The 27,625-nt window shown below is 50.7% G+C and overlaps 1 protein-coding gene across 4 annotated transcripts in view; it reads left to right on the forward strand.

Annotated features, from left to right (window-relative positions):
• Nucleotides 1-27,625, forward strand: part of EGFR (epidermal growth factor receptor) — a 178,050-nt gene that overhangs the window by 83,631 nt on the left and 66,794 nt on the right. The window contains exon 1 of one of the 4 annotated variants that reach the window (XM_047752852.1): nt 21,130-21,302. The exons of the other annotated variants lie outside the window; for them this stretch is intronic. The gene's annotated coding sequence lies outside the window, so the exon portion shown is untranslated. Of the gene's footprint in view, nt 1-21,129; nt 21,303-27,625 lie in introns of those variants that run through there. 4 annotated transcript variants of the gene reach the window in all.

Consider the following 27,625-nt stretch of genomic DNA (forward strand, 5'->3'; position numbering starts at 1 on the left):
CCGGCAGCCGGCCTGCCTCACTTCTCCCCGACCCTGTGGTGAGGCAGGCCTTGCCCAGTGGCTCTGGAGAGGTGCCCATCCTGTCATTCAAAACCTGTGTTAGTGACCCTGTGGTTTTGTTTTGTTTTGTTTTCTGTTACTTTCCAGTGAAATAGGAAGTGGGCAGTCTGTTAGGGAAAGTGATTTAGAATCATTTATTGCTTACTCTTTGGCTTCATTTGATCTACGACAGATCAGCCGCTCTCAGAAAGCTGCTCAAATGGAAGAAGGGAGAGGGGATTTGGGTTAGTAAATTTTCTATGATAGAATAGTATTAATAATAACAACTTTTTTGGTTAATGTAGTCGATTTATACTACACTGATGCCCCTTTAAGATTAATTGTACTGGAGTTCCCATCGTGTCTCAGTGGTTAATGAATCCGACTAGGGACCATGAGGTTGCAGGTTCAGTCCCTGGCCTCGCTCAGTGGGTTAAGGATCCGCCGTTGCCGTGAGCTGTGGTGTAGGTCACAGATGCAGCTTGGATTCTGGTATAGGCCGGTGGCTACAGCTCTGATTTAACCCCTAGCCTGGGAACCTCCATACGCCACGGGAGCGGCCCAAGAAAAGACGAAAAGACCAAAAAAAAAAAAGTGAATTGTACGATGAATTGTACAATGGGTATTTGCTTTTGACTTGAGGATTTGGAGTATAATCATTGTTTTAAATTACTATTATATGAGCTTGTGGTTGTTGTGTCTTTGCTTTATCGCTTAGTTTTAGCTCTCTCCTCTGGGGTCAGATTCTTAGGAAGGAATAATACATTTGATGATCACGTGACTCCGTGTATTCTCGCTGTGGTTTGGGCCGACAAGAACCGAGCCTACGTCCGTGGAAAAGGCTGGCCTTCACAACTTCAGGTGCTCGAGGGGAAACTCGTTCATTTGCTGTTACTTTTTTTTTTTTTAATGTCATTCTGTTGTTAGAAGAGAGGGATTTCCCGTAAAGCAGCATGTTATACACACCTTCTAAGACCATGGAAAAGTGGGGGTCACCTGGGTACCAACTTGGGGTCCCAAGAGGAGGTCATTCTGAGACGCTAACGTGCAGCTTGGCAACTGCAGTGCGTCATCCAATTCTGCTCCCAGGATTGCTGCGAGCAGATCTTAGGTGCATCCGTCATGGTCACAAACAGAGTTTGACGTGTGAGAAGATCGTGCTCTTGGTAATCGCTTCTCAGTGCGCATCAAGCATCACAGTGTCCGCTTTAAGATAAGCGTACGCAATTAGATGTGCCAGTCATTCCTCCGTGAAGCTGAGGGAGAGGCGAGCCTGGGCCTGGGCGCATCAGTGCCCATGTGTGGACGCGGGTCGTTTCTCCACTTTGGCCGTGAAAGCAGCTCCCGTGTGAGTGACGCGCGTGGTGAAGGCCCGGGGCCACAGCGGAGGGGCCTCGGCGCTGGCTGCGGAGCTGGATCGCCCGCGTTGGACTCGGAGCCTGTGGATGCAAGGAGAGAATCCTGATTTTCTTCCCAAGTTCATTTATATTTAACGCTCTTCCAAATTTATAAACTTTTAAAATGTAGCTGTTGTGGTAGAAAGATCTACTTGATAGATAAGATATAATTTAAAATAAATGTTCATTGGATGAGTAGATCTGTAAAAACGTGTTTTTATTCTCTCCTCTGAAAGAAGCAGGGTGGTGAGAATCAAAAATAAAGTTTTAAGCATGAAATAAGAAGGCTGTCCCCTGAGTTTCTTCGTTCTTTCTTGAAAACAGCAAAATGCAAGAATTTGTCTCTGAGGTGGTGCAGGTCCGGGTGAGCGGAAAGCCAGGCCGTGGCCGTTCTGGAGAAGAGGCAGGAGCTCCGCGTGCATGTGGAGGCCAGAGCCTTGGGTAGCAGGGTCCACGCGGGTGCTCACTGCTCGCCTCCTAGTGAGCGCTGTGGGGTCGGGACCGAGCTGGAGCCCTTCAGCCAGGGTCAGGCTTAGCAGGCCTCCGTCCTACTTAGAAGTCCCCCCACTGGGCCACACCTGGATTTTCCCTTCGTATTTGCAGCTGAGTCTCTATTTCATGAAGCATGTGCCCTGCTGCTAACTTGAAAACCATCTGGTTTCTTTGGGCACCAAATGGCTCGAAAGGTGTTCGTCTTTCTCGGTCCTGTCTCCTCCGCAACATTCTGCACATGCAGGATGCACACACGATCCGCAGGTCTGAGAGAAACTGTACCTTGGATATAATGGCTTAGATAAAACCTTTCAAATTGATCATCTCATGGGAAGGCCTGGATTTGATTAATACTAAGTGACTTTCCAGACTTGAATTTTAAGACATCTCCCCCAAACTCTGAAATTTTGTTGCACCCTATTAATACATATCTTAATGCAGTAGTTTATCAATTATTCCCCAACACCTGCATTGAAAAAGGCATACCTGAATCGAGTTTTAAAAAGTGGAGTTTAGAGATCTTGTTGGAAATCTAAGAGTCAAGATATTACCCTTTTAATGATAGAACTGTCTTCAGCTCTTGTAACTCAAATGTTCCTGAATTAGTTTCTGTAGTAAACTTGTTAAATGCGTGTATAATATTCTGCATGTAATATATGCACATATAGACTTCCAACCTTGCGGCTTTCTAAGCAGAATCACAGTACAGGAAGTCAGTCTGCTTTGCCAGAACAAAACACATCAAGAAGCATAATTTAGCAGCATCTGGATTTATTAAAACTCGGACATTTTCATTGTTTACACAAAATAGTTTAGGTAACAAATGTAGGCCCCCCCCTCCATTCCCCATCTGTCATTTTCTCTTTCTCCCTATCTTTTTCCTCCCCGCTGCCAGGGGTATGGTTTTTTGTTGTTGTTGTTGTTTTTCCCATTTCTGTTGGCAAAGCTACATGGTGAACAAATGATCCCTAGAAGAGTATTATTCCTCAGTGAAGGAAAATGCCCATATTTAGGTCTTATTATTCAAGACTAAACGATACAGACCTCTTTCCCTCCAGTTTTTTGTTCGATTTTGTTTTTAGTAGCACCTCTAGAGCTAACGAGGTAGAAAAATCTTTGTATTTCAGGTGTTCATGTTTAATGAATTTCATGTGCGGTATCAGCATTATGACCCAGAACAAGGGGACTGTGTGGGGCGTGGCTGCTGCAGGGATGGAAAAATCAGAGTTCCTGTTTTTCCGTATCTTGTCGGGTCCCAGCAAGGTTCTGCCTGACAGAACGTGTTGTAAAGCACAGGGTGAATTCTGCTTTTTCAGAAGACATTTAACTTCCAGATGCCTGGAGGTTTGGAGACAGATGTATTTGCATATGAAATTGCAAGGTGATTTTGCACACGTGCCTGTGCCTTATCGAGAGACAGTTGGCCCACTCACTGGACTCCCCCCCCCAGTAATCTAAAACAAACTACTCAAGACAGGCCTACTTGCGAGGTCAACGGTTTGCTAACTAAGAAAAGTGTTTCAAATCCATGCAAACGGCTATACTGTGTATTAAGATGTCCGTAAACGAAGAATAGCTGGGAACAACTCCACTGCTGTGTAAAGGCAACATCTTTTTACCTGGATTCCTCGGGATCTCTTAAGAAGATCTGCATTTCCTCTTCAGTCTTTATCCTTGAAAGATGAAGTCGAAACAAAAGTTCTGTTCTTTTTAAGTTGGCAGAACTTCTGAAAGGTGATTCTTAGCTGTACGATGACTCATTCCAAGTGCAAAATTCTCTGACCCTGAGCTAGTCTGTCTTTCATAGAGGAGCCTAGAAAAGCCAGGAGCATCAGGAGACGGCTGTGTGTAGACTCTTCTGGGAGGTGCAGGCCATGAGACCCAAAGGACAGACCAGGAGTTGTGGTGGCCTGCAGGCCTGGGCAGACTCCCACCCTCATTCCAAAACACACCTGGCGAGCCTCCAAGAGGGAGCGGCAGGGCTGGTGTTCAGAGTGAAGGAGGAAGTGCCCTGGCCTGCCTCCGCGCCCGGACTTCTGGGGTCACACTCTCTTTTCTGATTCCAGAGGGACATACTTACATACGCATTTTTTAAACTTCAGCAACTATAGAAATATATGACAAAGATCCCTGCCAACAACTGAGAAATAGCAAGTTTATAGCTTTCCTCAAGTTTTTGCCTTTCATACAGCATTTATTTGTGTGGCTATGTGTTTACATGCATGTGAGCTATGAACTCTGTGTGTGTGTATGCATATGATTATATATGTGTATATACACATATACACGTATATGATTGTGTGTCTTTTTTCCTTTTAACTTCATGTGATTCCGTTGCTGCATCCAGGCCCATGTCATTCTTTTAACAGCCGCCCCGAATACCATGATTGGGATGAGCCTGAGCTGTCCGACCAACCCTATTGTTGGATATTTGGCTTTGTTCTAGAAAAGGTCGCCTCCTTGTTCGTACATTTTTATGCACTTAGGTAAGTCTGTTGGATAATTCTTAGAAGTGAAATCTGGTTAAAGTTGTAAGAGTTTTCAGTGCTACATTTTAAGGAGGGGAGAAGTCAGTCTGAGGAAAAGTAGCCAGTGTGGGATTCATGAATAATAGTTGGAAAAGCTGAGGTTATTTAGTACTGACCAGGGAGATCAGAGGGCACTGCAGCCGGGCAGCCAGGCACCATCTTCCAGGAGCCGCCGTCGAGCAGGACTGGACTCCACCCCGGGAGGCCGGGCTGCGTAGGGGCGGGGCCACAGCGTCCGCAGGCCTGGAAGGTAGGAGCCCCTGGCAGGGATCGGGCCCTGTATTAGGGACATGGGCCCGGCAAGCTGCCTGCTCTTGTGGAGATTACATTTTAACTTTAAAAAAAAAAAAAAAGAGAAGAAGAAAATGAACATTATTGGTCAATGTTCATTAAAAAAAAGGGGGTACTGTGGTGGAGAGTGACTGGAAGGGAAGAAGAGTGGGGGCAGCATTTCATAGGATAAATGCAAGGACCCAAGTGAACAACAGGCTGCCTCATTAGGCAGCACATTCCACAGCCTTGGAAGTCAGAAAGTCAGTGGACACAGAGGATTCAGTTATGGGATCTGCCCAGTTATTTAAAGCCTCCAACGTAACATATATTGCTGTAGTCCAAACAGAAGATATCCTTAAGGACTCATATTCTTCCCAAGGATCAAGTTTTACTGAAGTTAAACTGGAGACTTATATCCGTGTTCCCAGGTAACAGTAACTTCAGGCTCGTTTTGACCTGGAGGTGTGGCCTCCTGGCTGTTTTCAGAGGAGGCCCAGGGCTGGTACTGGGCACGGAGCACAAAGCTTGGTGCAGGTGATCCTCCTGCCAGAGACCCAGCCAAAAGCCAGACTAGACAGGTCCTGGAGCAGGAAAGCCGAGCTGCCCTCTTTCCCAGGTGAGTCACTGTTAGTCAGAAACTTACCTTTGCGGGAGGCCCTAGCTCCTTTCAGACCTTAAGGTGATACTTCCTCCTGGCTTAGGTGTAAACCTTTGTCTCAGACAGTAGATTCTTTTAACCCTTTGAGCCTAGGCTGGTAGACTTGTGTTTATTTGCCGACAAAGGGGCTTGTTTGGTCTTTCAATAAACAGAAACAGACATCTAAAACCATCTCTCTTTTTTTTAATAATGATTTTTATTTTTTTTCCATTATAGCTGGTTTACAGTGTTCTGTCAGTTTTCTAGTGTACAGCAAGGTGACCCAGTCACACATACATATGTACATTCTTTTTTTCTCACATTATCCTGCTCCATCATAAGTGACTAAATATAGTTCCCATTGCTACACAGCAGGATCTCATTGCTAATCCACTCCAAAGGCACTAGTTTGCATCTATCAGCTCCAAACTCCCAGTCCATCCCACTCCTTCCCCCTCCCCCTTGGCAACCCCAAGTCTGTTCTCCATGTCCACAAGTTTGTTTCTTTTCTATAGATGGGTTCATTTATAGCATATATTAAATTCCAGATATAAGCGATGTCATATGGTATTTGTCTTTCTCTTTCTGACTCACTTCACTTAGTATGTATGAGTGTCTCCGATTCCATCCATGTTGCTGCAAATAGCATTATTTTTTTCTTTTTTATGGCCGAGTAGTATTCCATTGTGTATATGTACCGTATTTTCTTAATCCATTCATCTCTTGATGACATTTAGGTTGTTTTCATGTCTTGGCAGTTGTGAATAGTGCTGCAATGAACATAGGGATGCATGTGTCTTTTGTCTTTTTTTAAGGAAAGTTTTGTCCGGATATGTGCCCAAGAGTGGGATTGCTGGATCATGTGGTAGTTCTATATGTAGCTTTCTGAGGTACCTCCATACTGTTTTTTTCGTAGTGGTTGTATCAGCTTATGTTCCCACCAACAGTGCCGGAGTGTTCTCTTTTCTCCACACCCCCTCCAGCATTTGTTATTTGTGGACTTATTAATGATGGCCATTCTGACTGGTGTGAGGTGGTACCTCATAGCAGTTTTGACTTGCGTTTCTCTAATAATCAGGGATGTTGAGCATTTTTTTACATGCTTTTTGGCTGTCTGTATATCTTTGGAGAAATGTCTCTTCAGGTCTTTTGCCCATTTTTCAATTGGGTTTTTGGCTTTTTTGCTGTTGAGTTGTATAAGTTGTTTGTATATTTTAGAGATTAAGCCCTTGTCAGTTGCATCATTTGAAACTATTTTCTCCCATTCTATAAGTTGTCTTTTTGTTTTCTTTTTTTGGTTTCCTTCGCTGTGCAAAAGCGTGTCAGTTTGATTAGGCCCCATTGGTTTATTTTTGCTTTTATTTCCATTGCTTTGGGAGACTGACCTGAGAAAACATTTGTATGGTTGATGTCAGAGAATGTTTTGCCTATGTTCTCTTTCAGAAGTTTGATGGTGTCTTGTCTTACATTTAAGTCTTCAAGCCATTTTGAGTTTATTTTTGTGCATGGTGTGAGGGTGTATCCCAGTTTCATTGATTTGCATGCAGCTGTCCAGGTTTCCAAGCCACTTGCTGAAAATACTGTCTTTTTCCCATTTTATGTTCTTGCCTCCTTTGTCAAAGGTTAATTGACTGTAGGTGTCTGGGTTTATTTCTGAGTTCTCTATTCTGTTCCATTGGTCTGCTTTTTTTTTTTTTTTTTTGTCGTCTTTGTGCCTTTTCTAGGACCGCTTTCCACAGCATATGGAGGTTCCCAGGCTAGGGGTCGAATCAGAGCTGTAGCCGCTGGCCTACACCAGGGCCACAGCAACGTGGGATCTGAGCCACATATGCAACCTACACCACAGCTCATGGCAACGCCAGATCCTTAACCCACTGAGCAAGGCCAGGGATCAAACCCGCAACCTCATCGTTCCTAGTCGGATTCGTTAACCACTGAGCCACGATATTGCCTGATGTCTGGGAGAGTTATGCCTCCTGCTTGGTTTTTGTTCCTCAGAATTGCTTTGGCAATTCTGGGTCTTTTGTGGTTCATATAAATTTTTGGATTGTTTGTTCTAGTTCTGTGAAAAATGTCATGGGTAATTTGATAGGGATTGCATTGAATCGGTAGATTGCTTTGGGTAGTAGGGCCATTTTTACAGTATTCATTTAATCAACCCGGGAGCATGGAATATCTTTCCATTTCTTTGCATCCTCTTCAATTTCCTTGATTAATGTTTATAGTTCTTAGCATATATCCTTCACCTCCTTGGTCAGCTGTATTCCTGGGTATTTGATTTTTTGGGTGCAATTTTAAAGGGGATTGTATTTTTGTATTCCTTTTCTAATATTTTGCTGTTAGTATAGAGAAATGCGACTGGCTTCTGAATGTTGATCTCAGATCCTGCTACTTTGCTGAATTTGTGGATCAGTTGGAGTGGTTTGGGGTTGATCTTTTCTTTTCGAATGAACTATAGTTCTCCAAGTGAACTTCTGTAGGAAGAGTAAAGCCAGGTCCTCTTCCAGGGCGGGTTGTGTGTATGTGTCCAGGTCTCCAGAAAGCTGGCTTTTGCTGCCGAACCCGGGGGAAGGTGACCCTGCTGTCTAAGCGTGAAAGCACAGTGGGTGTAAAGAGATCGCAGGGCTTGCGCTGCAGTAATACAAGCGTGTGTTAAGAGGTGGGATGTTATCACTGCAATAGTCTGTCAGGGGACAGGGTAGCAGAGAAGACTTCTTAGGAATTTCGTGAGGATTTCCAGAGTGAGGGAGAGGCCTCCATAGAGATAAGGAGAAGCCTCTGGGAGTCCGTCACCACGAATCCCTGCAGATAATAAGGCGGAGGGCCTGTCTGTGTTGCTGCCGCCAAGCCCACCGGCCTTGCAGGGACCACCCTGCTCCTCAAAGGCACCCCCAAGATTTTCATCGATACCACCTTCAATAATTTATAGGCCTTGGTCTTCGGTCTTAAATGTGTTAAGATTATTAAATTATGCATAGCTCAGTTAACATGTGTGCATAACCAGGAAATTCCTAAGAGACCTTATCTGCAGAAGCAGAGTCAAGGACCCAGGTGGCTCTCAAGCCTCTAAGTACCCGCTCGTCCCGTGGCTGCGCGCTCACACTGGAAGTCGAATTTCAAATATTGCTCCACAGCCTGGCGTCTGGGACCCATTTCGGCTGTGCTTCCCTTTCTCTTGCCTCCTGCTGTCCCTCAGCCGCCAGAGCTGTGCAGTGACCCGCTGGCCCCTGGCAGATCTCCGGCCCAGCTGCGACGTCGCTGGAGGGGCGTTTCAGAGCCGGGAAGGGAGTGAGTTCCTGCTGCCCTGGCAGGATGCAGAAGTGAAGGGGTTCAAGTGCCTGCAGAAAAGCTTCCTTCCCGCCAGCGGAGTGTTGGGGGCTTTCCAGACCTAAACTGCTTTATTCTTGGAGGCATCATTGTCGCTTTAGGCCGTTGCATTTCCATCCCAGGAACTGATTCAGAAACCATAGAAACTGGGTTTGGACTCGCCGGGCGCGAACAGGCAGCTGACTGCGCTCTTCCCAGGCCGCCTGCGAGGGGCTCAGGCCCCAGCTGAGCTTTTGCCTCAGGGCTGGGTTCAGGCAGCTGCCTCCTTGCTGAGTTTTCTTGTTTTTTAACCTCACACCTTTTTTTTTTTTTCTTTAATTAGACTTGGATTTTGGTTTCCTGAGCCTGTTGTTTCCACTGATTCTCACCTGCCCACCTTCTTGAATAAAATGCCGCAGTGGGCGTCTCAGTGTAAAGTAGCCTGAAAGGGGGTCTCAAACCACCTTTACGGGTGGATACTCTTACCATCCAGAGTGAAAAATGCCTTGAGCTGACCTGTTAAGGGAGCTGGCCTGACCTCAGGGGTGAGTTAAGGTCAAACAGAGGCGCGTTGCCTTGGGCAGCGGCCTGGCCTCGTCTGCCCACAGCCCAGCAGGTAAACCCCGTGGAGGTACTGCATTTAGGAGGGCCTGGGATGCTGCCCCCAAACGAAAGGCTTTTAAAATAGGAAAAAGGCGACGTGCGCACTGCTGGTCATGGCTCCTCTGTGCCGGGCACCGTGCAGAGTGCCCTTGTCCTTGTCACCTTATGACGCAAGGGACCCCAGGGTGGGTGTCGGGGGCAGGGCTTGGCGGGGAGGGCTGGCTGGATGTCTGGTGCCTGACACAGTGAGAGCTGAGTGATGCCTTCCTCGGCCTCACCTGAGACCCTCAGCTGCTCAGTGTGCAGGACTCGGGACAGCAACGCAGCTGCGTTTACATCCTCCCTCTCGGGTTGGAAAAAGGCCACCACAGTAACGACAGGCCTTCCAGCTGTGCCACCGGGGACTCCCCAGATACACATGAGAGATCTGCTCAGAGTGGGCTTTCCATCCTTCTGTGTCTCGGATGCTCACGGTGGCACCAGCGAAATAGTGAGGACATTCTGACGGCTGCCACTCCGAGTCCCCTTCCTGCTGGGGTCCTGGCAGGAGAAGACTCTTGGGCCAAATGGACAGACACAACAGCCTGTGACCCGGCAGCAGGTGGGAGGGGGCCGTTGCTCAAGCCAAATTCGCAGTCAAAACAAAGAGATGATTTGCTGGGGGTTGTCACTTTCAATCAAGGCCTCTGGCATCGTCTAGACTGGCCTCAGGATGGGCCCTGGCAGATCCTGGCAGGCTCTGCGCTGATCCACTTGGAAGCCCACCGGGGCGGCTGTAGCCTCGTAGGAAAAATGAGGGGTTTCCTGCAAGGTAGCTATTGGGGTTGAACACAAGAGTGAGAGGCTGTTCATGCTGCTGGAAAGATGATATCTGACAGTCCTTGTCAGGCTGTGAAATTGCGGTCCAGGGGGCTTTGGCCAGTGGCCATGGCCGCACAGGCGCTTGGTGGCAGAGTCAGCCCCAGAGTCCAGACCCTGACCTTCTGTCCTGTGCAGTTTTCATCAACATGCAGCCTGACAGTCACATGGGAACTACAGCCCAGGTCCCTCGTCTTCTGCAGACAGGAACCATCTTCTCCTGGGGCCCTGAGAAGTCATCAGAGCCAGACTGGGACGGCCATGCCATTTCCCTCCAAGCGAGCACTTCGGAGAGGAGGAGAGGGCCACCAAGCAGTGATAGAACCATCAGGGGCCAGGCAGGACGGCGGAGAGGGTCGCTCCTCAGGCTTGGGTGAAACGGAAGGGGGAGTGAGAACCAGAACAGCTCTCCCCCGCTTCTGACTAATGATGACATGGCCAGTGGTGCTGCCCACCCCGTCTTGTGGCTGCGGTGACTAAAGAAGCTAGCGCTCTTGCCCCTGCTCGGCGACGGTCAGGAGACAGGGTAGCCCCGGAAAAACATTTCCTAGTCACAGCACCCAGGCAGCTTGCTTATTTTCCAGGCGAAATACACAGTGAAACGTCTGTGCGGCTCTTGCTCTCCTCTGTGCAGGCAGTGGAGGTGGTTTGGTTCCCTTTTTCCTCTAAAAGTGTGAACGTCCTTGATGTGTGTACAAAATCTTGTTTTACCCTGTAGACAGATCACTGTCTCTGCTCCTGAGTATTTTAAAAAATTTTAATGACGTAGTTGATTTGCAGTGTTGTGTCAATTTCTGCTGTGAGCGCGCGCGCGGCGGCTCGGTTGCAGCTCTAGGTCGGTCGCATTCGTTTCCATCACCCTTTATCACGGATGCTGAATGTAGCGCCTGTGTCCACAGTAGGGCCTTGCTGTGTATCCATCGGATGAGCACTAGTTTGCTTCTGCTGATCCCAAACTCCCAGTCCTCCCCTGCCCCCCCGCCCCCTGCAACCACAAGTCCGTTCCCTAGGTCTGTGAGTCAGTTTTTGTTTTGTAGATATGTTGGTTTGTATTATATTTTAGATTCCACATATAAGTGAAGCATATTATCATATGGTATTTGTCTTTCTTTTTCTGACTTATTTAACTTTGTATGAGACTCTCTAGTTGTATGCATGTTGCTGCAAATAGCATTATTTCATTCTTTCGTTTTTTTGTCTTTTGTCTTTTTTACGGCTGCACCCGCGGCATATGGAGGTTCCCAGGCTAGGGGTCTAATCGAAGCTGTAGCCGCCGGCCTACGCCAGAGCCATGGGAACGCTGGATCCTAGCCACGTCTGCGACCTACACCACAGCTTCCAGCAACGCCGGATCCTTAACCCACTGAGCAAGGCCAGGGATCGAACCCGCAACCTCATGGTTCCTAGTCGGATTCGTTAACCACTGAGCCATGACGGGAACTCCAAGGGTCTGACATTTTCTATCTCCAACAGATGAATCCTTGGGAATGATGGATTTATCCCAGCAAATGAGGCGAGAGACGGTCCCTGTGCCTTTTCTCCTCCGCCTCAGTGTCTGGATTTCTTCAGAACACCACCCTTCTCACCGCCGCGCTGAAGCCCGTCTGGGTAGAGACTCTGCAGAGACTCTGCGCGGGGCTCGAAGCCGCTCCCCTTGCCCCGCGAAGCTCCCCCTTTTGCTTCCCGGCTCGGGGGCGGCCCAGGCGGGCACCGTCTTCCCGTCGCTCCTGGCCAGCGCTGCGCGGCCTCTGCTGCGCTGAGGACACACTCTCTGGCACCCCCTTCCCCCGCGCCCTGGTAGAACGCAGGCCGTTCAGGCCCTGGGGAACCTGCAAATGTGTATTTAGCAAAGTCCTGGGGAATTCGCAGGCCCTCCAGGGCTGGAGAAGCTTCCTGAGCTGCTGAGGTACGAATGTCGCCCAGGCCGGCAGTGACACGTGTGGCCTGTCTTGCCCCCGGGTCCTGTAGGAATCGATGCTGAGCCACTTCCCTGATGGCACAGAGGGAGTACGTTCTTGGCTCTCTCCTTTGAAAGGTGTTCGCTTGGGTACAGAAGGGGGCAAGCGACCGCGGGGAGGACGTCTGCGTGGTCGTCTTGAAAGGCAGGTACTCACTTGCCCTTTAAATCAGCTAAGGGGTGGGGGTGTGAGCAATACCTGCATTTGGTGTTGGTCTTTCTTCCTAGACTGTCCGCTCCAGGAGGGCACAGACCGCCCTGTTGTGCCTCCAGCAACAAGCACGGGCCTGGCATATATTTGGGGCCCGATCCGTATTTGATGAATGGCACATGGGCTCCTGTGTTCTCCTGGGAACGTTGCCGGCGATCTTCAGACACTCATTTGGAGTGGAGGCTGCTTTTCAGGCTGCCTGGTGTTATATTTTCCACTGGTTACAGAGCCTTCAGACTTAAGGGGCACCATTAATGCTGCTTGTATGAAAAAAACGTTGTTGGAAATGAGTCAGATGGCATTAGGGTTCGAAACTTGCCAGGTGTCATTTCTGGGAGATTAGATAGCTGTGCTTTCTGGTCGAGTGGATGGCCTGCTTGCTGCAAGTTGGGGCTTTGCTGGACTGGTTTACAGGCCCCGGGGGGAAGGAGATAAGTGAGTCTTCCAGTGATAGGTCATCTGTTTTGAAACTGGGGAAGATTCCATGGACTAGATCCAAGTATTACAACACAGGAGATGTCTCAGATGTTCAGGGTAAGGAAGCCCCTGATGGAACCTTAAAGCAAAGATTCTTCACGCCGCCCTCTTTGGAAAGCCCATGCGGTCCAAACCTCTGGTGCTTAGCTGTTCATAGCCACTAGTAGGTTTGGGGATCAAACTTGGATACCCAGGAAAAGGCGACTGTCCCTGCCCAGCCACCCCCATTCCTTTCTCTTGCTGAACTCCTAGTCCAGAGAACCACCGTGAAAAACAGGCTAGAAATACAGCAGCAACACTGCAGCATGATGGGCGTTTTTTTTTTCTCTTTTGTTTTAGATATCCAGCCTTACCAAGCTTTCGTGGGTATTGTCAGTTCATTGAACATAGCAGGAGACTAAAAAGGCATTTTAGCAATGCAGTCAAATGTGTGCTGTCATTAATTCAGCCGCCTAGCAAGTGTCCTTGTCTCCCAGCCAGACTGCGAATGGGGTGCCCTGTCGGGCTCTCTCGTGCGGTGGCCACCGTGCCGAACCTCCGTCACATCCGACTGTTGTGTGCTGAACACTGGCTATAATCCTGGGTCTCGTGCTCCGCGTCTGATTCAGCACAATTTCAAAAATTAAACAAACACTGTTTGATTTTTTGAGAGTCAGTTCAGACCTCAGCATCTACCACCAAAAGCTTGAGAGGGTGGACCTGAGCCCACTTTCTGAGGGGCATGGTGGCATTTCTGCAGGTGGATTGTGAAACCAGCAGCACGCACTCTCTGCAGGGCTCTGCTCCCTGAGAGGCCTCAGAGACCCTCACCCAGGAGGCTCCATCACCAAACCCCGCACCCCCACTTCCCACAAGTCTCCTCTGCTCCCAGCTCCCGGCCGCCCCTGCCCTCTGGCAGCTCCTGCTCGTCGCGCAGGACCCACCCAGCCTGTGCCCCTTGTCCTCGGCGTGGCCCCGTTTTCCAGTCAGCGCTGGGTCCACCTCGGGAGTTGCCGTCCAGCTGGCAGCAGGTACTCCGGCCTCTGCGGCTCTCAGCTTCTCTTCCTTGGTTTCTCGGCACAACAAAGCTGGTCTTACAAGCCACCGAGCATCAGATCCCCGGGGGAGCTTTTTCCCAAGTGCCCTCTCTCCTCTTGTAGCTGAAAATATGCATTCCGAGGGGTTGCTGTGAATTCTTTCCCGCCTGTCGCTCCGTCGTTGCCAGGGGCTGAACTCCTTCAGGGCAGGGGCCCCTCGCACCGGGCCTCTTGCCTCCAGTGCTTGGTGAGAGATGGATCATTTGGGGGCTAATTAATAGTGTACGGTGGTGCACCTTCCACGCAGAGACCACATCACCATCATCCACGTGCTGGGTTCTTTCAGAGCCACGCTCGTGGCCACCAAAACCGTCACAGGCTCCATCACAAATTCCCTTCTCGTCTCCTGCCTTTGCTCCAGAAGGCCCTGAACATGACCCTCTGGCCCCCCCATTTTACCAGGCTGTGTCTTCAAGTTCTCAAATCTGAGAAAAAAGGTGGTGTGTGGCTAGAGGCCCTTCGTGGTGAGACCTATAAGTTCCAGGTGGCTTTGTGGGAGGAGGACGGTGCTGTGGTGAAGGGCGAGGAATGAAGGCGGTATTTTTTGCACATAAATATCTCGTCAAGCCATCGAGAAATGAGCGTTCAAAGTGCACGTGTAGATCTGAAAAAGATGGACCTGAATCACCTTGTCGTACAGCAGAAGTTAACACAACCTTGTAAATCAACTGAGCGTCAATAAAACTTTAAAAAGTGAGAAAAGGGAGTTCCCGTCGTGGTGCAGCGGAAGCGAGTCTGACCAGGAACCGTGTGGTCTCACTGGTGCGAGTGCACAGAGGGATGAGGGCAGGGAAGCCGTAGCCTAAGTTTCAGGGAAACTCTTTGCTCTACATCAGTCATGGTTTTAAAATGTCCAGACTTGTTGCTATTCCCCGCCCCCCGTGCTGCTGGCACGGAGGGTCCGTGTGACATTCCGAACTACTTCCATCAGATCCGAAAGCTTGTTTCAGCATGTTTTATTGAAATTGGCGTGTTTCACACCTCGGCAGGGTTTTGTGTAGACACATTAGTCATGAAGGGGACTAAAGCCCTCTCGGTGCCTCGGAACCCCACACGAGGTGTGGACCGGGGCTCTGGGGCCTTGTGCAGTGTCGTGGGTGTTTAGAGTCTCAGAATCGCACATTGTGTTCCATGGTCTTTGGTTTCAGCCTCTGGGTGGAAGGCATCGGGGCCCCACGGGAACACTGCAGGTCCGGGGAGGTTCCTGTTGTCTGTACAGTTGTCATACGCAGTCTGGACGTGGCGTGACCAACTCAGAGGGCGGCCCTGGTGGGCAGTGCGCTCGACGGACTCGGGCTGGGAGAGGGCAGCCAGGAGCCGCCCCCACAGAATGCACCTTGGGGGCCCGGGCTCGCGAGGGCAGGGCACTTGCCAAGTGGCAGCCCCTCTTGCCCTGTCCAGATGCGACTCCACGCCTTTCCCTGGGATCTTGGCCCTTGAGCGTTTCCGTACGGCCACCTCTAGCTCAGACAGTCCAGATTCTCATTTGAGGGTCAGTGGCTCCTGACATCACCCTCTCCCTCGGTACTTGTGTAACGAAGCCATCCCCAGTGCTGTGGATTCAAACTCCTTAACACCAGTCGGGGCTGGCACGACCCCACCACCGCACTGGTGCCCATCTTCGAAGGCTCATTGCAGGGGCGTCTCCTCGATACCTTGCTAAGGTGCAGATCCAGATTCTGTGAGTCTGTGTTGGGGCCCAGGACTCCTGTTTCGAACAGTCTCTTCCAGGCGCAGCTGAAACTGCTGGTCTGTGGACCACACTCTGCGGTGTGAGCCTTAGGCTGTGCTGCAGCCACCTAACTGGTCTCCCCACAATTCTCTGGAGGCCTTCTGGGCCCTTCTCTGCAGGATAACAAGACCCCCCCCCCCTTTTTTTTAAGTTAGAAGAGGGTGATTATTTGAGTTTACCAAGGTGCAGCATGACATGAGAAAAATAATCCTTAGTCATAAAACAAGTATTCGAAATTACAAGCCATTGCTACCCCACTTAGCAGGGAAGGGTCCCCTGCCATCAGGGCACAGCCAGAAGCCAGGCCCATTCCCACCAGTGCTGGACTCTAGCCTAGGGTGCTGGCTCTTCCTTCAGCTGACACGTATCTGGGGATGACAGTTCCTGCAGGACCTCTGCCTTACAGCTTGTGCTTCTGAATAAGTTTTGCAATTGAACTTACTGTTTTGAGAAAAGCGTAGATTCATATGCCATGAGAAATGGTACAGGAAGCTCTGTGCACCTTTCATCCAGCTCCCGAGTGGCAGTATCTCCTGCATCAGGACCGGGGTGTTGGCATGGATGCAGGATGCAGACACAGAGCATCCCTTTCCACAGGGCCTCCTACAGACACGCCCTCTAGGTCCTTCTCCAAAAAGCAGCAGGTATTTTAAAAACACACATCTGAGAATGTTCCTCCTTGTTTGAAACTGCCTGTGGCTTCTCATTCATTGCCTTTAAAATGGGCTGGAAAGTCCTCAGCAGCAAGCTCTGTGGTGGCCCCTCTGCCTGCATCCCGCTCCCTGCTCCCTGGCCTCTGGTCTCTGCCTTCCCTGCCCTCTGGGCCGTACCTCTGCACCTTTCACAATTGCAGCTTCTGCAAGGAAGCCCCCAAGCCCCTCTCATCCCAAGAGCTCAGCTGGACGGCCAGTCCTCAAGGAATCTTGCCATGACCCCGAGGGCCAGGTCAGGTTCTCCCCCTCACACCATCGCCACAACCACAGTCACGGCCGACAGCAGCACAAACTGCTTGGTGACCTGGCGGCTGCCCGTGTTCCCCACTGGACTGCAGGCCTCCTGTGGCAGGACAGTGTCAGTCTGTCCCAGCTGTGTCGCCGGACCTCACAGGTTGCCTGGCACACACTGATGACAACAGCGACCATGACAACAGCGACAGCCCTTGTGAGCCAGACACTGCTTTATGGACCCCACAGCAGCCCCCTGAGGGAGGCACTTTGCTCTCGTTTTATAGGGAGCAGAGCAGGGCTGGGGACAAGTCCTTGTCTGAGGTGACCCCACTGAGCCCCGCAGAACTGACTGGAAGGCAGGCGTCAGAGCTGGAATCCTTGAGTCGGACAGGAGCATCGGCCACGGCCGGGCTCTGCTCTTGACCCGACTCCGAGCAGTAGGCACCCGGTGAGCATGTGCTGCACGAAGGCTGAAGGGAGGTGGTTCCCAGCTGGCCCTCCTGTGACGCCACAGAGGTCACAGTCTTCCGGAGAGTCCAGGGACCTTCAGCCACCCTAGTAGGTTGGTTCTCAGTAGCTTCCTTATTATTAGGTTGATGATCTTTGTTTGTTCTCTTGTCTTTTTAGGGCCTCACCTGCGGCACATGGAGGTTCCCAGGCTAGGGGTCGGATCTGAGCTGTAGCTGCGTGCCTACACCACAGCAACACAGGATCCTTAACTGGCTGCGCCAGGCCAGGGATCTGACCTGCATTGTCATGGATACTAGTTAGATTCATTTCCGCTGAGCCCCAATGGAACGCCTGATTTTTTTTTTTTTTTAATGGTTCTGAGTAGCTTTCTTATTATTAGGTTGATTTTTTTAATGGCTTAAGTATTATTAGGTTGATTTTGTTGAATGGTTCTGAGTAGTTTTCTTATTATTAGTTGATTTTTTTTTTAAGGGCTTAAGTGTTAGGTAAACATGAATTGGAAGGGTGAGATTATTTGCAGTTGTGGAGTGTGAGGCATTTTGTAAATGTTATTTTATTTGTAAGTGGCTGGGTGTGTAAAACAGCATTTGTTGTAGCAAAGCACTGTGGGATGCGGGGTATGACAGTGACTTAGGAACTGTCCTATGCGTAGCCAACGGACTTCCCTTCACACGCAAACACCCCCACTAACCCTGAAGTTAACGTTAAATAATACGTGGCTAGAACTTAAAGGGGAAAACGTGCACGTGTATTTCCAGTGGTGAAAACCGTCCCCCAGTGAAAGTTAATTTGCCGTCTAGTTAAGAAAGTTCCTCTGGCTCTTAGTGCGTTCGTACTGTCTCCCAATTGCTGTTTAATATCTTAGGTTTTTTATTTCTTTTGCAAGTAGAGCTAGCATTTGGTGAATGGCTGGGTGCTGCTGGCCGACTTTTGGACTGTTTCCAAGCATAACATAACAATTCCAGGTGACGGTGTCACTGAGATCTGGGTCTCCTTAGAAGGGGGCAGCTGGGAGACGGCCCACTCTGGCCTCCCCCTAACCCAACAGCCTTGGCTTTTTCTAGTTGCTCTATAAACGACTGAAATTTTCTAGTGATTCTAAAAACTGCTGTGCTTTTTCCATGGAAGGAAGTGTTGCCACATTTTCCGAAGGGGGCGGCCCCTGTGTCCTCTCCTTCATCATCTCCCCCCACCCTGCCACCACCCCCACAACATCTGTAGTTATTAAACTAAAGGCACAGATTATTGTAGGAGGTAATTGAGCTTCACAAAGAGATGTTTGTGCAGGAAACCTTCTCGGCTTCAAGGAGGAAAATCTGGTGTGAGTGACCATCGGGCGGCGTAGAAGCCTGTTCCCTGGAAGGCATTCCTACTGCAGCTCCAGGTGGCCCCTCCTGCTGCCACTGGCCCCATCTACAGATGGGACCCACTGCCAGGATAAACAGTGATGGGTTCATCTAAAGCATAAGGCACACACTCACAGGTTTCGCCTCTCTGGTTACTGGCCTCGGTAACCAGATAGATAAAAAAGTAAAAATAAATAAATAAACAAACAAATCCAGAAAGTGCTTTAGGCTGCAGATTCCCGGCTTCTGGAAATACGTCCACGGTGTCAGGTCGAGGCCCCTTGGACCCCAGCCTCAGAGCACTGGCCTCGAAGCACACGCAGGGCCCCAGGGTGCCGGTAATGACTCTTTCCAGCAACGTGTCCTGCCAGAGGGTCCAGGCTGGCACCTGAACAGATAAAAAGGTTTCCCACCTCCTGTGTCAAGTGTTGAGCCTGGATTCGGTACCTAAAATCGTGGGGGTGAGTGGCTTTCCTCTCAGGTGCTTTCCTATTTTTTATTTCTTTTTATTTCTTTGTTCTTTTTTAGGCCTGCTCCCGCAGCACATGGAGGTGTCCAGGCTAGGGGTCCAATCAGAGCTGTAGCCGCCATCCTACACCACAGCCACAGCAACGTGGGATCCGAGCCGCGTCTACAAACTACACCACAGCTCAAGGCAACGCTGGGTCCTTAACCCACTGAGCAAGGGCAGGGATTGAACCCGCAAACTCATGGTTACCAGTCCGATTTGTTAACCACTGAGCCACGGTGGGAACTCCCAGCCACAGAATTCCTTGTCTCTACTGGGTAGCAAGTCCAATTCTGTGAGGCCAGGAGGGCGTACAAGAAACTAAAACCTGAGAGACCCAAGCAAGGAAAAACACTCCCTCGTCCAAGGCGGAGAGGAATTTACCGTCAGCCCTTCTATTAATAGATGCAGTGGAGATTCCATTTTCGTTGCTCAACTGCCGCTTTAGTTATTAAACTTAAAAAAGTGAATCAGGTCTGCTGAAAACTTACATCTGATGTTAATGCCGATATTTCTGTAACTTGGCAGTGTGTCTTCATCTCTCACTGCCCGCTGAGTTTCTCAGTGGACGGGGTGACGGGAAGCCGAGGGAAGCAGAACGTTTGCTGCTGTTCTCGGGCGACGTCTTATTCCTTAAAGAGACAGGCGGTGCTGGGGACACCAGGAGGCCGTGAGTGTAAGAGGCAGCCGCAGGGCTGGGGGACCGTGAGGAGGCGCTGGAAGGGCTGGAGGCCCCCCACCTGGAATTCCCAGGGGCACCGAGGGGGCCGGGGCTCTGGGAAGGCCTCGGGCGGAGAAGAGCGGTGAGAAGCCGTCCCTTGGAACATCTGCAGAGTCATGGGGCCGTGAGCCGCGTCCGTGTCCAGCTGGAGGAGTGATGGGGCCTGGCGTCTGGAATGTGCAGAGTAATCTTGTGATGGGTGGTAAATAAGGAGTGGACGGCCTCGTGAACGCTGAGCAGGTTAAAACTCTTAGGCCCTCAGAAGGGACTCGCGGACTTGCTGACCACCTGTACCTGTGCAAAGCCCGGATTCCTGGATGCGGTGGGGGCGTGCGGGTGCCAAGAGCCGGTGCTGCCTAGCCGGGCTGTAGCTCTCAGGACCTTGCCCCCTGCAGTTCCTTTATTTAGCAGATGATGGCAGAGGAAGCGTCCACCCTAAGAAAACCCTTTTGGAGTTTGATCTTGGAGGAAAATGACTTACTGTAACCAGGTGTATCTTCTAGAAAGTACAGGATAAAGGGAATTCTAATTGTAGACTTCCCGCCCACCCGTCGGGCCTCCTCTAGAACAGAGGCTGCAAAGTACCGTGTGTGGGTCGAATCCAGCTGCTGCTTGCTGTTGCCGGTGAGGTTTTGTTGGTGTGGCGGCGCCTGGCTGTCACTGCTTGTCTGTGGCTGTCTTTGTGCCGTGGCAGAGCTGAGTGTCGGGACAGAGACTGTCCCATCTGCAAGCCCCCAAATATTTCCGCTCTGGCTCTTTTCAGAAGAAGGTTGCCAGCCCGGCTCTGGAACAGCCTCCAGGACGTCTCAGGCTCGGTGTTTTCTGGACTCAGACCTGCCGCCGGGAGAGGCAGCTGTGCCCAGTGTCACCTGCTCGCACCGTCGTCCAGGCACGTGCCCCGTTTCCCCGCAGCCTGCTGGACAGGTCTTCTCATGTGGCGCTAACGTGTTCTAGAAACGCTGGTATCTGAGCAGAACCGAGATTGCCATGGGGCAGAAACTTGGCCCTGGCTGCTCCTGCACAGAGGTGTCAGTGATGTTTGTGGGGCCTTGGGGTGCCGCCTTGTCGGGGACCCAGGAGCCAGGGTCTCAAACTGAGGAAGGAAAGGCCGCTGTCTGCCAGCTGGGACCAGCCTGTCCTCCAGCCCGCGTGCTTTGCAATCTGACGTCCTCCTCCCATTTCAAAATGAAACTTTAACGGATGGCTTACATTAGGCAGGTGTAAGGGAAAAAACGGCTCATTTTTTAAAAAAAGCATTAAATAAGAACATGTGCGGACACACAGCACACAAATCCAACTGCCCTTACAAAGCCGCCACAGAGGGTCAGGCGAGGCTTTTTGCTAAATGAAAAATAACCGCCGAGGAGAGTGTTGGAGCCGAGAGCCGGGATCTCTCTCGGGGGACTCCTGAAGGGGGCACGGAGGGCACCCCAACTCAGCTCTAAAAGCCTGGCTCAGCCCCCCCCCCCGCCGCTCAGATGGGCCCAGATGCCTTCTGGTCAAGCCGCTGCCAGGCCGCCCACGACCACGTGAGCAGGAGCGGGGCTCTGCCTCTGGGGGTGCTGGGGAGGAAGGACACGATGCATCGCTGGACCCAGGCCAGAATTCCCCAGATTTCCCCCAGACCAAGTCCTGGTGAAATTCACCAAGAGTCTGCTGGTGTCAGGTGCTTCGGGTGGCAATTCTCCCCTGTCACTGCCTCTCCCAAGGCCCTGTCTGACAGGTGAAGGTGTGGTGGGACCACAGTTCGTTCGTTTGTTCATTCGTTCATTTGTTTGTTTGTTCCTTCCTTCTTTCTTTCTTGCTTTTCAGGGCCTCATGTGCAACATATGAAGGTTCCCAGGGTAGGGGTCGAATTGGAGCTGTAGCCACCGGCCTACACCAGAGCCACACCGGATCGGAGCCACACCGGATCGGAGCCACATCTGTGACCTACACCACAGCTCACAGCAACGCCGGATCCTTAACCCATTGAGCGAGGCCAGGGATCGAACCCACACCCTCATGAATACTAGTCGAGTTTGTTTCCAGTGAGCCACAACGAGAACTCTAGGGACCGAAGTTCTTACTTAGCCAGACCGAAGTTTTCACACAGCACCGGTGGTCGGAACCAGCCTGGCCTTAAGGGGGAGGGTGTGTGGGGGCGGGCGGAAGGACAGGTACTGGGAGCACCCGTTTGTTTTCAGAAGAAGACCCTGGCCTTGGCCCTCTCCTGCAGTGATTGCTCCCTTGTTTAGATTTCTGTTGTCATTTGCCTTGGGTTTTTTGGGAGAGTGGGGGGAGTGGCTGTTTGTGGGTTTGAGTTTTTTTCTAACGCTCATGAGTAAACCAGCTTCAGTGTGTGTATATTTAGAGAGATGGCCTTGAAACACACTTGTGCATTAGAGGCTGATTTTTTTAAAACATGGGTAACAGGAGAAGAACAAATTTAAAGGGACATTCAAACCATTTTGGGAGGGAGCACTGATGGGCACACAGAAGCCACTTTTCTGTTTGCAGAAAAGGTCCTTCCCCCCCATTCTGGATTGGAAATCGTTGATTTCCTCGCAAATTACAGATCTTTTTCAGAATTCTTTTCAATAAGAGCAGAGGGTAGTGGTTCTCAGAGACCCTGTAAAGAATCCAGGAAGGATCCCCAGGTGGCCGGGCGGGGGGTGGGGGGGCAATGCCTGAGAAAGTAGAAATGGAGGAAGCCTTGGTTTCTTGGGGGAGCACATTGTGGCACTGGGTGTGGTGACACCAGCGGCCCAAGACCGGCGCTGTGGGCAGCTCCCTCTGCTGGCGGCCCGGGTGGCCTGTCTTCACCTGCTTGGTGGCGCGGAGGTATGGCGACTTCGCCTCTTGCCCAGCTGTGTCCCTTTAGCGGCCCTGTGCTGCGTGGCTGGGGATGTCCTACGATTCGTTCCTGTGTGGAGCCATCTCCCCAGCGGGCTGATGTGTTTCTTCAGGGCCCTGAGCACATCTTAACTCATTCTTGGCAACGGTTGTTGTACCATCTTGTTAAATACGGTTTAACTGAAGAAGGGAATGAACAGAGCAGACAGCCTGGTGGCCCCAGGGCAGGTCATGGAGCAGGAGTGGGGTAAACCCCTGCTCCAGCCTGGTGACACCTAAGGCTCCTGGCTCCATGGGGCGGCCCTGCACCAGCTGGTCTGCAGCCTTTGTCCTCAGACAGTGAGTCACAGGACCTGCACCACCCGGGGAGCACAGGGCTGGTGGGGGCGCTGGCTCGGCGCTGGCCACTTTACCACCCAGCGCCTTGGGTGTCGAAGACCTGGAGGCCTGGTGGGAAGCTGCGGCCTGCACCCTGTGCCGCGTCCTACTGTCCAGCAGGCTGCCGACTGTAGCTGCCCAGGGGTCTGGGACGTTGGACCCGTGAGGCCACGCTCCCACCACACACCTCCCTGCCCCTTTCGCACACCAGCTCCCGGCTGGAAAGGGTCGGCCAAGCCACTTTGACCTGCCGAGTCCTGAGCCCTGTCTCAGGCAGGGGGGTCTCCAGCAGCAGCCCCAATGGGGCATTCTCAGCCCCACTTCCTCCCCCTGCCGTCCTCTGCGCTGGGCTCTGTGCTGATCATCTGTGTCCCTCTGTGCTCCACTCCGTCCCCGTGCTTCCTGCACTGCAGGCCCAGCCTGGTCCAGTGGGCCCGCGTGTGGTGAGAGGAACTGGCTCTTCCTGGGCAGGTGATGGGCAGGTCTCAGCAGGAGGCCTCGGACCTGAACACCAGAAGATCAAGGACTACCCTCACCCCTCAGCCCCTGTGGGGCTGGGGCTCTCACCTGAGTAAGCGGCGGAGCTCCAGGGGAGCAGGTGGGAGGCACCCGGGTCACAGTAGGGGCAAAGCTTCCATCCAGCCGCGGTTTGGCCGGTGACTTTTGGAAGGGAAGTAGCCTTACTCACTTCCCAAGTATGCCTGTATGTGGAGACAGAGGCCCCAGCTGGGGGCCTAGAGACTCAGAACCCCTGCAGGGGAGGAGGCGAGGACGCCTGGTGGCTCTAGAAAGGAACAGCCAGACACACAAAGGTCACTCTTGTCATATTTTCACGTAGCGAGACTGTAAACCAAACCCTGCATTCCTTCCTTTCGTTAGTGCGTCCTGCTCTGTGGTCAGCAGTCAGTCAAGGAAAACTCCAGCCTCTTGGAGGTCCGGTTCTACAGAACCTGACGTGGACTCTGGTCTGTGATCCGACATACGGAGTTCATCTGTCCATGAATTTTGCTCAGTACATCTACGTGTGTTTAAAACACAGATGACCAGAGACCCTGGCTGCCAAGATAAAGTATATTGCCAAGTAGTCCAAAGAGATTTATTGGACCGAACGAACAGATCGATGGGTGTGGCTTTCTGAAATCTTCTCTGGTCCAAGTCTGTCTCTGACAGTCCCAAATAGGTAACATTCATTTCTGACCTACTGGCCATTTAACTGCCTATAAGAATGGAATGGGTGGCCACTCCAGTGATTCGAGGTTTTTATTTTTTTAATTTATTTTATTTTTTATTTATGTTTTGTCTTTTTGCTATTTCTTGGGCCGCTTCCGTGGCATATGGAGGTTCCCAGGCTAGGGGTCCAATTGGAGCTGTAGCCGCCGGCCTACGCCAGAGCCACAGCAATGCGGGATCCGAGCCGCGTCTGCAACCTACACCACAGCTCACGGCAACGCCGGATCCCCAACCCACTGAGCGAGGGCAGGGACCGAACCCGCAACCTCATGGTTCCTAGTCGGATTCGTTAACCACTGCGCCACGACGGGAACTCCCCTGATTCGAGGTTTTAATGCTCATTTTCGTGACCATTCTGTGAACGACATCCTCTGAAAATGAAAAGTGACGTCTTTAACATCAGAACTTGAAAGCATCCCAAACTGTGACACAACGCATCAGTTCTGCTGGGAGCACTTAAGGAAAAGAGCCCTGGGTGGGGGTCGGGGGGTGGGGGTGGTCCGTGGACACATCGCAGGCAGAGGGAGGGTTGCAGTGGTTAGGTCACCGCGCATGCTGCTGTGGTGGAGCCTCAGGGTCAGACGTGATTTGTGTTTGGAGAGATTTGTGATTCACAAAGCGCTTTCCTGCCCGTGATCTCAGCGCTGCTCCAGGCCCCCCTGTCAGAAGCATCAGGCTGGCCCCGCGTTGAGCAGGGAGACCATGGGCGCCCAGAGGGGAGAGTTGGGGTAACTGGCTGGAGACCATCCCACAGTGGCAGCCCTCCGTCCCCACCCTGATGGGGAGATGCTGAGTGCTGCCCTGCCAACACCCCACAGTCCCTCCTGGAACTGGCCTTCCCCAGGGTCGGGGGCGGCCGTTATCTCCTAAGAAAGTGCGCACGGTGTGCACAGGTACCTGACTCTACTTCGTGTATTTTGAAAAAAGTTATGAACTTGGCTTGGGGTGATTTTAACGGCTAGGAAGAGAATCATGGGGAAGGAAACCAACCAGCTTTGGCATTCTGTTCCCCAGCTCAAAAATAAAATAGGTGTTATTTTAAAGTCTTCTGCTTGTTAACTTAATTAGAGTTACTTGGGTTTGCAAATATGCTGGACATGCCAAGGTTTGGCATGTTTAGTCCAGTAGGCATATTATAATGTGCATGGCAAATTGTCAAATATTTTAGGAGGACTTTTTGAATATTGCATGTGCATTTCTAAGTGGTAATGATTGAAATTCAGTTGGACAACTATCTTTGTATGCCTACAAGCCAGGAACTATTTATTAGTTATAAAATCAAACATGGTAAAATAAGAAACTACTGATAAAAGATGAAGTTATGGAAAATAAAAATCCTTTTCAAAAGTACAATCAGACTTATCCCATTCCACGAAGCCTTTGATTAAGCCCGCGATGAAAATTTACATACCGTTTTGGATTTACCTTTATTGGTTTTGCAATTACTTCATTATGACTTAACCAGAGATCTACTTTCCTACAAACTGTTGTGTGGATTAAATAAGTTTCATGGGCTAGTTTGTTGCTAGAATCACAATTTATAACATTTTTTATGGGATAAATTTACTCTACTCCCCAAGATGGATGTCAAAAATGTATTGCTAGATTAGGCAGAAATGGAACTCGGAGCCTCTTTAATTCCATTGTCATCTGAAGAGAAGCCAGCTGTGTGCAGGGCCGGGCATTTCCCAGAGGCTGCCGTGCAGCTCTTCTCAACAAGGAGGCGACCAGTGCTTTCTGTGCACAGCACTTCATTCAGTTGTTTCTAGTTTTTAAAGCACTTTGCAAAACCGCTTGACACACAGAACTTTGAAGGTCTTAACAGATGTACACAATCATTTCTCAATTTTTAATGAAATGTCTTTTATTTATAATGTCCTTTTGGTCTTGCTCAACACAGGTTTTTATAAATTATCTCCTTGGTAATGTTTTATTATAACGTATGCTCACTATAGAAAAAAGTGGAAAAACGCAGAAACTATAAGGAAGAGGAAATAAGAAAAACGTCTAGAATCCCACTATTCATAAAAGACTATTGTTAACAACTTGGTGTGTTTTTCCATCGTATTTCTGTGCATTTTGGATGATTGAGATGTATATACGTGCATAGGATACAATTTCAGTAAGGCAAGAGACATGATAAATCTCTGGATCATTTGCGGAAACTCTGCAAACTCTATTTATCAATCCGTTATGTAAATGTCCTATTTGATATTTCCTTAAACCTTTTCAGGATGAAAGTGGGCGAAAATCTTACTCTGGCTTTTAAAGCTTAATCAGATGTTATCTAGGCTAGAAAGTTTTGCAGTAACCAACCCGAAGACTGTGAGGGTTGACACTCTTGTGAGACATCCTTCTTCCTGGAAACTAAAAAGACAGAAAGACCCATGCCCACTTGTCTAAGACTTTGGTCCCATGGCCACCACGGCTTCCCCAGCTACAGTGTACCCCACGTCTAATGTGTGTGCACACATTGCAGCAGGCAGTCCAAGGAGCGCACGTGTGTGTGTGTGTGTGTGTGTGTGTGTGTGTTTGCATAAACAAATAAGAATTTTAAGCAGTGCTAGCCGCTAAGAAGAAAAGGCAGCAGGGGTATGTGACAGAATGCAGCTGGCCTGGTTCTAGGATAGGCTTTTCTGAACGGGGGGCCATCGAGCTGGAATCCAGTGATTAAAGGGAGGCCAAGAGGCCGAGGTCTGGGGAGAAGAGGATGACCATTCCACGCAGCTGGAACCACCCTGAGGGGCAGGAATGTGGCAGGGCCTGAGCAGGCGGGGAGGCCGTGAGGCGGTGGCGCCAGGCAGGAGACTGTGCTGTGTTCTGATGGCCCTGCGAACTGGGAGGGCACGGCCCGGGGGCGGGATGTGATTTCTGCTTCAAAACCAGGCCCTGTGTGGATAATGGGGCAACGATAAAAGCAGAGACCGCTTTTGGGAGGCCAAGGGGAGAGGTTTGCAAGAGCCCGACAACCTTGGCCGCCCTTAAGGTGTAGAGAAAACAACAAATTAAAGCATTTGCGGGTTTACTTAGGCAATTCTAAAAGTGTCTAGGTGGATTTGGGGAAATGCAGCGAAACTTCTTGCAATGTGATGTCTTAATCAGCCAGACAGATTTGCCCAGCCTTGTGAGCCGAGAGGGGCTCACCCCACAGTGACCCAGGAGAGCCACAGGCTCTCCCCATAAAATCGGTGGTGACCCAAGCCTTAAAGGAGGCAGACTGTTTTATTTTCAGTGAAAATAAATGGGGTGGTTGGGGGTGGGTCTCCAGAAATAGAACAGTGGGACTCTGGATCAGCCCTCCATGGCCAAGAGTGGTACATGGATGATTCTCGTGAGTCGCTTGCCTGACTCCCTGGAGCTGAGTGGAACGTGAGGCCAGGGCGGACCTCAGAAGCACCCTGCCGTGCGGGGAGCCTTAGGCCCAAGGACGGCTCGCCATTCCAACCACCCGGAGTTCCTGACAAGCCAGACTATTACAAGTGAAGGCAGATCTGAGCTTGTGGTGTCGGCGGCGCGGGGGGGGGGGGGGTTGGGGGGAAGCTGGGAGGGTGACACCAATGTCCCGGGCGTGACGGCAGCGCAGGTGACACAGGTGTGTGCGTT

Source organism: Phacochoerus africanus, chromosome 11 (assembly GCF_016906955.1).
Source record: "Phacochoerus africanus isolate WHEZ1 chromosome 11, ROS_Pafr_v1, whole genome shotgun sequence".
Classification (NCBI taxonomy): Eukaryota; Metazoa; Chordata; class Mammalia; order Artiodactyla; family Suidae; genus Phacochoerus; species Phacochoerus africanus.